General features: G+C 34.8%; 1 protein-coding gene across 2 annotated transcripts in view; it reads right to left on the bottom strand.

The window, feature by feature from the left end:
* Positions 1-5,369, bottom strand: part of LOC125233303 — a 214,584-nt gene extending 209,215 nt beyond the window's left edge. For both annotated transcript variants that reach the window (XM_048139264.1, XM_048139265.1), the window contains exon 1: positions 5,291-5,369. The gene's annotated coding sequence lies outside the window, so the exon portion shown is untranslated. The remainder of the gene's footprint in view (positions 1-5,290) is intronic.
* Between the last annotated feature and the right edge of the window lie 8,646 nt (positions 5,370-14,015).

Here is a 14,015-nt window from a genome sequence, read left to right as displayed (position 1 = left end):
ATCTTCGGTACCCATTAGATACATACTACTGTATCTTAGGCACTGGTCCCACCGCGAGCTAGTAAGCTATGAGCTATCGGCTATAAAAACGAACAAAAGATAGTCGGTCCCGTGTAAATAAAAGAGACACGGCGATATTTATAGTTACTCGCCCAGCGGTGAGCTATCAAAATCGCCGTGTCTCTTTTATTTGCACGGGAGTGCTAATCTTTTGTTCGTTTTTATAGCCGATAGCTCATAGCTTACTAGCTCGCGATGGGACCAGTGCCTTAAATAAAAAAAATAAAAAAAAAATTGTTTATTTCGGACCAATTAAAAATCCATAGAACTTGTTAGTATAGACTTAATATCTAGGTTGTTAGTTACTTAATAATCTGTATGTATGGGTATTTTAAGCATCGTTAAAATTACCTTAAAAATAAGTTATATCGATTTATCGATTAGTATTTTAAAAGGTGTTAACGGTTTTAGAAATAAAGGCCTTTTATATTATTAAGGAAATTTTAAATTTAGCACATCATTTGAATTTATATCTCTTTATTTACATGAACATATTTACATAATTATATAAGAAACTAAGACTAAACTTAAAAGCTAGCTAATGTCTAAAATAGGCCCTTGAGGCATTGTACCAAGGATACTGGCGACATTTCCTCGCTGTATCGCAATGCTGATACGTTGTGCGAGGAAGTCGCCAGCTCTTCGGTCACCAGGGTGGCTAGCCGAATGGCACAATCGCTCACGAAACGAAGCGCTAGTAGATATCTATCTCTATCGCGCTTGCGTATTGGCGCGACAGAGCCATCAGCGGCGTATCGCTTTCGTTTGGCGTCGGAGAAATGCCATTCGGCTACGGGGCCAGTTACCTCAACCAGACGCTTCGCGATTTCTGTGAACAACTTGTTCGCGCTGGGGCCCCATGGACCTAGAGTTTCTACACCAAAGGGTACAAAAAGGTATTCTTTGCCAAGACTTAATAAATTTGAATTTAAAGTTTCGATTTTACTAAATCGACTTAAAGTTTTAAATATTAAGTATTTTACTGCAGACAAAACATTATTTTACAACCGGTCTAGCCTTGTAGGTAGAGACTATGGCCCTGTCTAGAAGCAAATGGTCCTGAGTTTGAATCCCGGTATAAGCACAGACTTTTATTCCTGAATCGTGGATGTATAATTTCAGTATTTGTATTTGATGTAGATACGTCGTTGTTTTGGTACATACATATGTACCTCTAGTACCTATTCACAAGACAAAGTCTTAATGTCGTGATACTCGTGATACTTGATCGATTCGTTTTAAAATGACCGTTTAACACTAAGTTTCCTATACATATATTAAGCACATAGCAAGTCAGAAATTAGCATGAATAACGGAATTTACAGTTTGTAAGTTCATAAAACTACATATAAAATAATATGTAGAGTTTGAATCCTTGTTGTTTATTGCAAAATCACAACACAGTAAATTTAAATCCTTATTTTCTGCAAGGTCACAATAAAATATTAGCAATGTCGTTATATTGACATAGTATTTACCTAGATTCCAGACGCTTATTTTAATATTTAACATATGAATGCAAATATCTCTATTTAAACGGTTACTATTCAAAAATAATATCGCACCGGTGAATAATTTTCTCAAACTCGTATCAAACTAAATACAACAATTCCTTCCTACGTAAAACCTTAAGCGAACCAAATAAAATCGAGGTTGGAACTAAGCTAAGTATGTATTTCATTTGTAAGCTAAGTATGTTTTGACGACCGGTCTGGCGCAGTCGGTAGTGACTCTGCCTGCTGCGCCGCGGTCCCGGGTTCGAATCCCGGTAAGGGCATTTATTTGTGTGATGAGCACAGATATTTGTTCCTGAGTCATGGATGTTTTCTATGTATATAAGTATTTATATATTATATATATCTTTGTCTGAGTACCCACAACACAAGCCTTCTTGAGCTTACCGTGGGCCTCAGTCAATCTGTGTAAGAATAAATAAATAAATAAATAAATAAATAAATATTGGGGACACCTTACACAGATCAACTTAGCCCCAAACTAAGCAAAGCTTGTACTATGGGTGCTAAGCGACGATATACATACTTAAATAGATAAATACATACTTATATACATAGAAAACATCCATGACAGGAACAAATATCAGTGCTCATCACACAAATAAATGCCCTTACCGGGATTCGAACCCAGGACCGCGGCTTAGCAGGCAGGGTCACTACCGACTGAGCCAGACCGGTCGTCCTATGTATTTATGTCCTATTTCCGTCCAGAATGTCCTATAATATTTATTTATTCATTTATTTATTTATTTATTTTAAAACTAACTTTTGCCCGCGGCTTCGCTGGTGTTAAATTCAAATATTGCGGATTCCTCCATACAAACTTCCACCTCCCATTGAGGAAGTGGGGGGATTAGCAAGAGACAAAAAGTAACCTTACTCACCATCCCTTCAACTATTTTGTAGGAGGTAGGGCATAGCGAATGATATTCCGCTTTGTGTGGTAGGGCACAGCACAGCGGATATCGTCTCGCTCGAATCTAGAGCAGAGCCCAACTGGGGTAGTACCTCCGCCTTACAGAAGACCGCAGCCAAATAGCACTAGACCCTACTCATAGTGTTGTGTTCCTGCCGGTGAGTAAGGCTGCCAGAGCTCAACGAGGGTGCAGTATGCTGATGACGGGAGGACTTACGGAACTAACTTGTTCCGTCTATTGTCCTTTGAGTCGTCGGCAACCCGAACCCTCCTTGGAGCTTGTACACTCCTTTTTGCTGTGTACTTAACACAGCAAAAGGGGATGTACAATTTTCTAATGGGGTGACAACGCGCATGTGACACTGTTTGAGTTGCAGGCGTCCATAGGTTACGGTGACCGCTTTACATCAGGCGGGTCGTATGCTTGTTTGCCACCGACGTAGTAAAAAATATATATATATTATATCTCCACTTAAATCACGTCAATTCGCCGCTCCGTTTTGCCGTGAAAGACGGACAAACAAACAGACACTTTCCCATTTATAATTTTAGTATGGATTTCCGAATCGATATGACACCCAACTTTCTATGTTCGCGCAAAATCTAACACTTTCGCGGAACATTAACTATTTTTCTGCTAAATCGATTATCCGAAACGGTAACGATGAGAATGTGGAAAAATTGGTCATCTTGTTCATAGTTTTGTGATCCAGTTTTGAAAAGTGTGGCCATTTGCTTTAACTATTCGGATCGTATCAGAGAACCTATATATCGTTACTACATTGAAAAAATCTCGTATGTCACACTGCTTCTCAAAGTTGAAACGCAGTAACTCCCTATGCACTCCCTACATAGTTACTACATTTGACTTTACGCTGACAGAAGAAGATACGAGTTTTTTTTTCAAAGTAGTGACGATATGTGTACTTAGATATGTATTGTAAGTGTATGTATTATAGCAAAATGCATTTACGGATTTCCATTGTGTATTATTGTATTCAGATAACTAGGATTTTGATAGAAGAAACAAGTTCATCTATTTGTATAGGGGCCGAGCGTGTCAGATTTTGTACTGAAGTTGTTACTTGCCTGTGTGATTTTCAATTTGTCTCAGGCCCTCAAGTGTTCATAATTTTTGTGTTGTTGGAATTAAATATCACGTAACGCGGCATTTTTAATGTTTTTGTTGACTTCAACTTACAAAAATCGCCCGAAAGCTGCAACAATTCAGTGGATTTTACTGAGTTCATTTGACACGCTAAGTAGATACGCTTGCTTAATCTATCTGTGATTGTATTGAAGAAAATGTACACTAAGGATGAAACACCCTTTAGTAATTGTCAAGTCTACATATAAAGTCTCTTTGGCCTCAGAAATGCGTGGTTAAAATTATTCCGTTGCCTCAAGAGCACCGTGTATTATGTACCTACGCCGATAAAGTAAGAAATGTCTCATATATGATAAACATAATTATGATCTGAGGCTTTCTTAATTTCTGGTCAGGGTGTATATACTATATTTTTCTGTTCGACGGAACCGAGAAGCGGTAACTTCGTTTAGCTCAGCTGCCTAAAATAATAAATAGCAAGTACTGATTGCAAAAACTTCCAATCTCGTTAAGAGTTTTTATATTAACACTAAGAAAAATCGACATCATCTTTTTCTTAATAATTTCTGCTTTTAAATAATCACATTATATAAATTACTTCATAGCCTACAATAATTACTTTTATGACGGTTATGACGTAGGAGGAGCAAAGATCGCCTGATGGTAAGTGACTACTTCTATATTTATCACAGTTCTAAAAATAGCAAAAGTATTACATTGTTGCAAATAAGCAAACAGGTATAGATAAGTGTTTTCTTAAGTTATTATTTATTTGCAGTGAGATTTTAATATTTTTATTTATTCATGACACTGGGCCCTGCCATAGAGTATGTTAAAAATAAGACTCGCCCTAGGCGTCATACGTGTAGTTGGCTGTTTGACACTTGACAAATTATATCGTATCTGTTTTACTTACTGCTTCACTCTATGAATATTTATAACATAATTAATATTCAGAAGAAATGTTATGTGAAAACATGTAAATATTTCGCATCGGTATTATTAAAAACAACTGCTTTCGATTTCTAATAAAGTTTTGATATTTTATTTATTGATCATTATATTTGTTAGTCATTATCACGTATGATAAATTGTTTTATAAATTATAATAAATAATTTGCATATTATTTTTTTAGGAACTAAGAAGTAACTTCTTTAATTAATATATATGCATATAAGTTACTTCTTAGTTAGACATACCTATTTTTAAAATTACTCTATCCAAAACCAAATTAATATTTTCCTGACTGATTATTTATTAAAACCGAAACACATATTTTCAATAGAATATATTTTGACTAATGTAAATTAGAATTGAATATGTATTATTTTTATTTTGACTATAGGTACCTACTTCTTACATTACTTAAATATTTTTTTACATAGGTCTTATACTGTTATAAAAATAATAAGTTACCTATATTAATAATACTAGTATTTTTTTAATTAAATAAATTGCATTCTTTAATTAATCAAAGTAAATTAATTAAATGAAATAAATTATAAAAAAAAATGTTTTATTAATTCCGCAATATTATAAATCCTGATGTACTTAATTAATTAATATATTGTTATTTCTTAAAATATGTTAAATCAAAAGTTTTTTTTAAAAGTCACTTAAAGAAAAAAATCCAAATCATATTAATTCCCATAAAGAGTCCTACATATATGCACTCAAAAAAAAAGACTCACCAAAAAAACTCCCTCGGCATGCACACACAGTAACCACACAGCAGTAACACAACACTCGCGATGCGCGCGGACACTCGCGCGCTAGTGGCGCGGTGCGCGCGCGCCGCCCGCTTTTACGTGCGCCCGGCCACTTTCGCTCGCAGGGCTAAGGGTGCGCACTTGCGTCTGCCGGTATTTTGAATTTTCAGGTGGATGTAAAAACTAACAATGTCATTTTGCCGGGCGGATGTGAGAAGGTTCTCATTTTTGTTCATGTAAAAACATCTTTCAATTAGGTATTTTCAGACTGATATCAAAACTGACAAAAGTTTATGTCGGTAAATGTAAATATGCAACATTTTAACTATAGATACAATACGGATCGGATACTATGTCAGTGTCAAAAAAATCTTTCGATTTGATCGTTGTTACGTGCGCCCGCGCACTTTCGCTCGCATGGCTAAGGGTGCAGCGTCAGCCGGTATTTTCAGACGGATGAGTAAAGGTACTAAGTACTAGCCTTTGAGACCGTTTTCAATTGTAACTTTTTTGCATTACATTATTTGGGATATAAAAATTAGGCATTTTTTTTGCTTCTTAATAGGCTACTTGGCCCTTATTATTATCTATTTAAATACTAGTTTGTCTTATTATTAAACTCCTGCGGAATTAACAAACTTCTACCCCCCCACTTTAGGGAAGTATAAAAAGATACATATTACTCTCCGTCCCTTCATATTTCACCTCAATTCGTTGCTTATGACGTACAACAATGAAATTATCTATGTATTAGACCGTTTAATTTTTAAAATTATCTATGGCTAATTTTTTTTTGGCTAATTGTTACCAATTTTGAATACCACACCTTTTTTGCGCCATAATCAATAAGGCTGTTTTTGGAAAATTTTAATGGGCTTCTATAGTCTTTAAAATTAAGAGTATCAAAAAAACCAAAACGGTCCGACACAGATAAAAATAATAATAATCTGTGTTGAAAAAATCAGTGCTCTATCTTCATAAACCGGGGAGGAAATAGTCGATAGCGTTTGTATGGAGAATTGACCCTTCCTGTATCGTCTTAATAATGCAAAAATTAATAATTAATAATAAAGTTGAAATAGGCCCTCTGTCGAAATTGTCCCACTGTACCTTATTTAATTTCACGCATTTTTACTATACTGACAGTGTTTTTTTTTTGCGTGCGCTGCAATATTCTTTGTAGGTATACATTTTCATTTTTTTAAATAATTAGTTCATAATATATTGCAAACATCAACATAATCATCTTCATTATAATTATAGCAAACGGAAGCCTCAGACCAGCATCCTGAGTAATAAATCAATTATATTAATTAAACTATCGACTATGGCCGATTTAAAATAAAATAAAAATCTACCGATCCTAGGTTTACGATGAAAGCCTATCAGTTTATGGTTATATGGTCTTCCTAGCTACGCTATTAAGGGCTTCTTAAGAGACAAATTATAATAAGGACTACCTAAGTCTAAGTCTACCACCAGCCACGTAAGGGCACACCAGAGCGTGGAACAGCTACACTCTCTTTCTTGAAACTGTCTATTCCAGAACACGCAGTCGCTGTGGCCGAAATCGGCAATGACAGCATCATCCTACTAAAACAAAACAGACAATCATTAGATATAAAAGAAAGAATTAGGAGTTATAAACGCGAACTTTGTTTTACTCCTTTCCTCACATTATAATTAAATACCATAGAAATTACCATCGATATAATTTGTGACCCCATATTCATACTAAATGGGTTAAATTGTGGCGTGGGCGAGAGGCTGGCAACCTGGCACTGCAATGTCACAGTTTCGTTTTCTTTCAACCCCTTATTTGCCAAGAGTGGCACTGAAGCTTTAGTAGTTTCATGTGTTCTGCCTACCCCTTTATGGGATACAGGCGTGATTGTATGTATGTATGTATGTATATTCATACTAATATTATAAATGGGAAAGTGTGTGTGTCTGTTTGTTTGTCCGTCTTTCACGGAAAAACGAAGCGACGAATTGACGTGATTTTTTAAGTGGAGATAGTTGAAGGGATGGAGAGTGACATAGGCTACTTTTTGTCTCTGTCTAAAGCGAGCGAAGCCGCGGGCAAAAGCTAGTAATGTATAATTTCTACTAAAAAAATGTGGTACCTACTTTCTGTACACTCGTGGATTGACAGTCCTTATTCTTTTCATATCTTTGGTCACACGATTAAATGTTTATTATACGACTATTTTATGCAACTATCAAATAAACAAAATAAAATGAAGGCGAATCCATTGGCCGCGTGTCCTGTATTCTTACATTGTTGCAAAGACGAAACGTAGAGGTAGCTAATAACTACCTATAACCAGCAAATTGTTTAAAGATCTCACCTCACACTTGTATTATTATTTTTGTTCATATACATTATCAAGGGTAATTACTAATTTGCCCTTTTCTACTTCTCTTAAAAGGAAAAGGATAGATCGGTTGTTCATACAAATGAAGTTCCCATTTTCCTCCCCAATATTAATAATACTTATCTAAAAAAAGCATATTTATATTACAGAAAAAATGTCTACGAGTTTTGGCTAACACTAATACAATGAAAAGTAGTAAGACGCAGTTCATTGATTTAAAATATACTTACCTTGCCATCAATATACATTTTCGAAGAAAGTAAATTTGTTAAAAAATACCCCCAATTTTACACCCAACACTCCGATATACCTCAACGTTACCCTAGCAGATTTCAAAATACGCTTATACAAGTAGTCCCCTCAAAATTAAAATTACATTCAAAAAGCCCTAACACAATGGCAACAAAAATGTACAATAAAATCTGTAAAGAAATAACTAATACGGCTAATACCCAATCCAATAATCTGTTCTTTAAAAAACTAAAGGATTTTCTAGTTAAAAAAGCTTAAGTATTATAAATCAAATGAATTTTTGAATGACTATTAATAGTAGGTACCTTTTAATATATAAAAAGTCTCGGTCTCCTCTTATATATTGTTTTGCAGGGCGTCATGTTTGAAACTATGTAATAGGTTAAGATACAATGTGACAAGCAATAAATAATATGAATATGAAAATATTTTTTTCTACTCCCGTACTGTTATTCGTGAGTTACAAGGTCGTGCATAGAACTTTAAAACCCTACATAAAAGATGTCAGGACAAGTCTATCTAGTCTATACCCTGAAAACATTTAGTAGCAGTCGCACGATATAGCTGTTTTACAGTTCAGTAAATACATTGCTACCAACTTAACAAACCAATTCGCAGAGTCGAGACTCCTTCGTTTTCTGATGCGTTCATTGGCGACGCGTCGAATCGCATTCAAATGTATAGAACTCGATTCAACTCGGCTCGATTCGTCTTAGTGGCCAGGCTTCAAAGAACCATACCATAGACAGTTTTATTTTCATGTTTGCACTCAAACTGCATATTCAAAATGGTAGGCGGTCCACCTAGATAACTAAGATGACTGAAAGTAGGTATTTGTTGAATTTATAATTTTCTTTCAAAATAAGTGCTTGGTCGTAGAAAAAGTATTGTATGCAACGGTGTTTAACTGAGTCAAAAAATGCTCGTGGCGTCTTTATTAACAATTTTCGGCTTCGCCTCAAATTGTTACCCACGCCACTCACCTTTTTTGACCTCTTTTAACCACCAGTTGCATAAAATACTATTAACTCATGAGATTCCCAAACCCCTCACAGCATGTATGAATTATGAAAGTGAGTGAAGCGAAAGCGGTTTTTCAGGATTGTAGCAAATTAAAATCTATGATCTCTGCTTACCCCTCAAAACAGGCGTGACTGTAAATGAACTACATCTATGACTGTATCTACATTATATTTAAAAGTATAATTATGAATGAAAAACAGTTTTCATACAATGTAGGGAACAAATCTTTTTTTTTTCATTTGTTTTATTTTTGTTTGCTACTATACATAAATTATATTTTTTATATATATATATATTTTTTACCACCAGCGGGCTTGAACGCTTTTTCTTTAGTGTATGGTATCTATTTCAGTTTATAGTTTTCATACAATTATTTAAATGCTTCCAATTCTTACAAAAACATTAAAATTGGAAATAAATTAAAGATAAGGAACCATAGCTGGGGTTATTATGTGCAAAAAAAGTGTCAAATCTTATTAAAAGCAGGGAGAAAAAAGAGGAATAAGTTTCTATTAAAAGACGATTTCGTTCGGATGATCCATTTTTCTCTTAAGCAATCGAGTCGTTCCAAGCATATTTGCTATTATGTGCATTATTTGCATGGAAATAAATATAAAAATGGCTTATGCCATGTAATAGTTATTCACGTCGGTGTTTACCCTATAATTAAGGTACGTTATGGTTGGTTCTAATTGGGTACAATTGTATCATGTTGGGTTTTTCATTAGCGCTTTATGAATATTAATCTTAAGCCCTTGTACTTGCACTTGTTTACTACAGAGCAAAGACATACACGGTGTAATATGAGAAAGACAAATTAACACTTTAACATAAAAAAATACAGAGATTTAATTAAATTCAAAACTTTTTCCTCAGAAATGAGTAGTATAAATCTTTCTAATTCTTCACGTTACACCGTGTGTAAGAAAAAGCATACGTACGGGATAATATTGAAAGCGTTTTTCTTTTGAGGGTAAGACAGAACATAGTGATGTGCAAGTTGCGGAAACTTTCCAAAAAGATCTTAAATTTCATGAAAAATTCACGAAAGTTTCACGAAAAATAAAGGGAATTTAAATTTATGAAATGGAAAGTTTCCATCCATACAATTGTCCATACAACAAATGGAAAGTTTCCGAAGTTTTCCTATGTGAAAATTTCAGAAATTTTGAAACTTTCCGTCGGCACATCAGTAACAGAACACCATCGATGGTAAATCCGTATAACCAGCTTAGTTATACGGATCGTTTTTCATCTTCCCTATCAAGAAAATAATTTAAATTTTATTTCATGTTACCTTACATTGGAAACAACCAAAAAATGTTGGTTCAGCTGGCCACACATTAGGTTGAAGCTCGGTTAAATGGCGCAAATTGTAATATTTGTCAATTTTAATAGGTAGGTATATGAAGTAAAGGACAACCCTGTTTCGAAAAATGGCAGTACTGTGTCGTACGCATCACTTTGAGAACGATTTTCTACCCCCATTGTCTGTGACCCAGAGTACAGTCAGCCAAGAAAGTGGTAAACCACTTTTTTGGCTGACTGTACCTATATTAAACACGCAGTATCGATGCCCTTTTAAACAAAAATAAACGTCATTAATACTGTTTTTTAACACCAGAGGCCGTAGCTATATGCCAATCAACTTTATGGTTTTTTTTTGTTTAATATGAATTCATGATCAACAACAAGAAAGGTATATCGTTTGACGCTTACTTGAACTTGATAAAGCCTAGTTATTAACCGTCGCCTCATATCTCTCAAGAAGGACGGTTATCAAGTCGTCTGTATGTTTTTTTTATTTTTAGGGTTCCGTAGTCAACTAGGAACCCTTATAGTTTCGCCATGTCTGTCTGTCCGTCCGTCCGTCCGTCCGTCCGTCCGCGGATAATCTCAGTAACCGTTCGCACTAGAAAGCTGAAATTTGGTACCAATATGTATATGAATCACGCCGACAAAGTGCAAAAATAAAATATGGAAAAAAATGTTTTATTAGGGTACCCCCCCTACATGTAAAGTGAGGGCTGAATTTTTTTTTCATTCCAACCCTAACGTGTGATACATTGTTGGATAGGTATTTAAAAATGAATAAGGGTTTGCTAAGATCGTTTTTTGATAATTTTTATATTTTCGGAAATAATCGCTCCTAAAGGAAAAAAAAGTGCGTCCCCCCCCCTCTAACTTTTGAACCATATGTTTAAAAAATATGAAAAAAATCACAAAAGTAGAACTTTATAAAGACTTTCTAGGAAAATTGTTTTGAACTTGATAGGGTCAGTAGTTTTTGAGAAAAATATGGAAAACTACGGAACCCTACACTCAGCGTGGCCCGACACACTCTTGGCCGGTTTTTTATGTTTGTTCCTCGATATCTCCGTCGTTACTGGACCGATTTTGAATTATTATTTTTTGATTGAATGTATATGCATACAGATTGGTCCCATTTTTCTCAGAACCCAGTTCTGATGATGGGATCCTGGAGAAATCGAGGGAACTCCTCGAATCTGAAAGGCATACATATAGTGATTTTTGTGTTTTTAAAGGAACAGCATGCATTTAGGTACGGAACAGTGACATTTGGTGGCTTTGGTGCAGTGGAACTGCTGATGATGGCCAGAACGGAACTCTTCAAATCTGAACGACACGCTTATAGTGACTTTGGTATTTTTATAAGAACAGCATACGCTTACGTCTAGAACAGTGACATTTGGTACAGTGGAACTGCTGATGATGGTCAGAACCGAACTCCTCAAATCTGGACGGCACGCTTATAGTGACTTTGGTATTTTTATAAGAACAGCATGCACTTACGTCCAGAACAGTGACATTTGGTGCAGTGGAACTGCTGATGATAGTCAGAACCAAACTCCTTAAATCTGAACGGCACACTCATAGTGACTTTGGTATTTTTGTAAGAAAAGCATGCATTTAAGTTCAGAACAGTGACATTTATTTAGTTATGTTTGTTAAGCATATTGAGTTTTCAAGTCAAAGTTTGTCAAGCTTCGATTTCTTTTAAGTATAATATAATCGTATTCATGAGGAATTGAGGAAACTCCTCAAACCTTAACATTATACGTATATTCATTTGTGTTGCCATCTAATAATTAAAGCATTAAAAGCAGTTTAAAAAAATACTCACACATTTCTACATAATCCAACATTCGCAAGTAGCTTTCACCAGAACCCGAAAGGCGACGGTTTTTTTTCTTAAAAATTATAATATCTAATGTAAACGCAATTTGACTGTATTTTCAATTTATTTTTATTTTATTTTATTTTATTGATAATGGGAAACAAACAGCGAAAATAACACATATAAAAGAATTACAATTTAGATATACATAGGCCAAAAACAGTTTCCACTACTGAATACCAAAAAAATTGCATATTATTTATTACAGTTAAATTACGTCCGTTTTCCGTCCGTCTGTCTGTTCATGACACTTCCAGTGGCCCATTTCTCAAAGCTGAAAGTTACAAGTTACAAGCGGAAGTCTCTTTTTAACTTGTCATATTAGACAGTGACTACCACTTGTAAACTGTAACTTGTAGCTTCGAGAAATAGGCTCCAGGAATAAATGTCAGCTACTTAAAAAAATAACGGACATAGACAATTACATTTCTAAACTATTATGTTTAAAAAAATTGTACTTATTTATATTTTTCTTCACATAGCAAAATATAATGTCATTATATGCGATAAAATCGGTTTCCAGAGTTTTATAACACAGAAATGTGTATAATTTACTAATTTGAGCATGTTCGTGCTCAAATTGGATAAAAAAGCATCTCAATGATAAAAGATAAGCCTTGTTAAGATCTTGAAAGGATTAGCGGTCCTATAAAGCCTATAAAAGAGCATTGTAAAGATCAGACCGGAACTCTGATCAACGAACTCAAACTCTGTTGCATAATTGCCTGCATACTTATAGAGCAAGAGCCCAGAGCCGCCAGACCTTCCTCATTATCTCAAGGATGAAATTCTGGGACATTGGGATAATATATACGTAACCATTTAGGTTTACTAAGTAGATATTCAATTTCTCGTCTTGTTATATTTCTTGCACCTATTAGCTCTTATTGATCTCTGTTTGGCCCAAAGGTTAGCTGGTAGAGAATGCCTTCTAGTATTAAGTTTGCCTTTTGTACATTTTTTTACTGTGCAATAAAGTTTAAATAAATAAATAAATAATGTACAGTAAGGACCAGACCAAAACTGGTTCGTACGGATGCGTTCATTGACGACGACGTTCATACTAACGAGTGATTTTTAGTCGGCTAAAGCCAATTTCGCGTAGGTTAGGGGAAACCTTTAGTACTCATATCGACATTTAATGTATACGACCTACGTATTAGCCAGTTCTGCCCGACGGCCATTTTGTTACTACAAGGTTTTTTTCATAGGTACCTACTAACTTTTCTTAAATTCTCAAGCTGATTTTTATATATGTATGTGTCAGAAAATACTGTTAGGAATTCATAATGATCATTTCCTCATATAAAAATCGGCCTTGATAATTTAAGGAAAGTTATTATGTATTTAAAAAAAAACCTTGTTACAAAAAATGGGCGTCGGGCCGAACTAGCTAATAATATATGCAGACATTAAATTCCGATACCTTACCCCAAAGTTTCATCCTTCAGAAAATTGGGAAGTTCTGGCAACTCTGGGCTCTTAGTCTATTAGATGTACACCCGCAGAAAAGATCAATGAAAAAAACCAGCATAACATGACCCTGACTCCTACAATGAATATTCCTTGTCGACTAAAAGTTCTATAGTGGCTCCCTCTGTTGCTATTCGCCAGTTCTCTGAGAGAATTTGTATTCAAAACTTCGCTACGGTTTAATGCTTTTTATGGGCAAAGATGTCGGTTTATTTTACTTTAATATGGGCTAATGAAGTCTATTTAAGACGTTATTGACAAGCTCTGCTACCAGTATTGAAGGCAAAATGCGTAAGGTGTTTTTAATGGGGCAGGTAATTTTGGTCTCATAGTTTCTTTGCTTTCTTAGAAATATGGGGAAGGATATATAGATTGCAAATTT

The sequence above is a fragment of the Leguminivora glycinivorella genome, chromosome 14, assembly GCF_023078275.1.
Source record: "Leguminivora glycinivorella isolate SPB_JAAS2020 chromosome 14, LegGlyc_1.1, whole genome shotgun sequence".
Lineage (NCBI taxonomy): Eukaryota > Metazoa > Arthropoda > Insecta > Lepidoptera > Tortricidae > Leguminivora > Leguminivora glycinivorella.
Note: the sequence above shows the minus strand (reverse complement) of the source record. Positions and strands in the feature narration are given on the sequence as shown.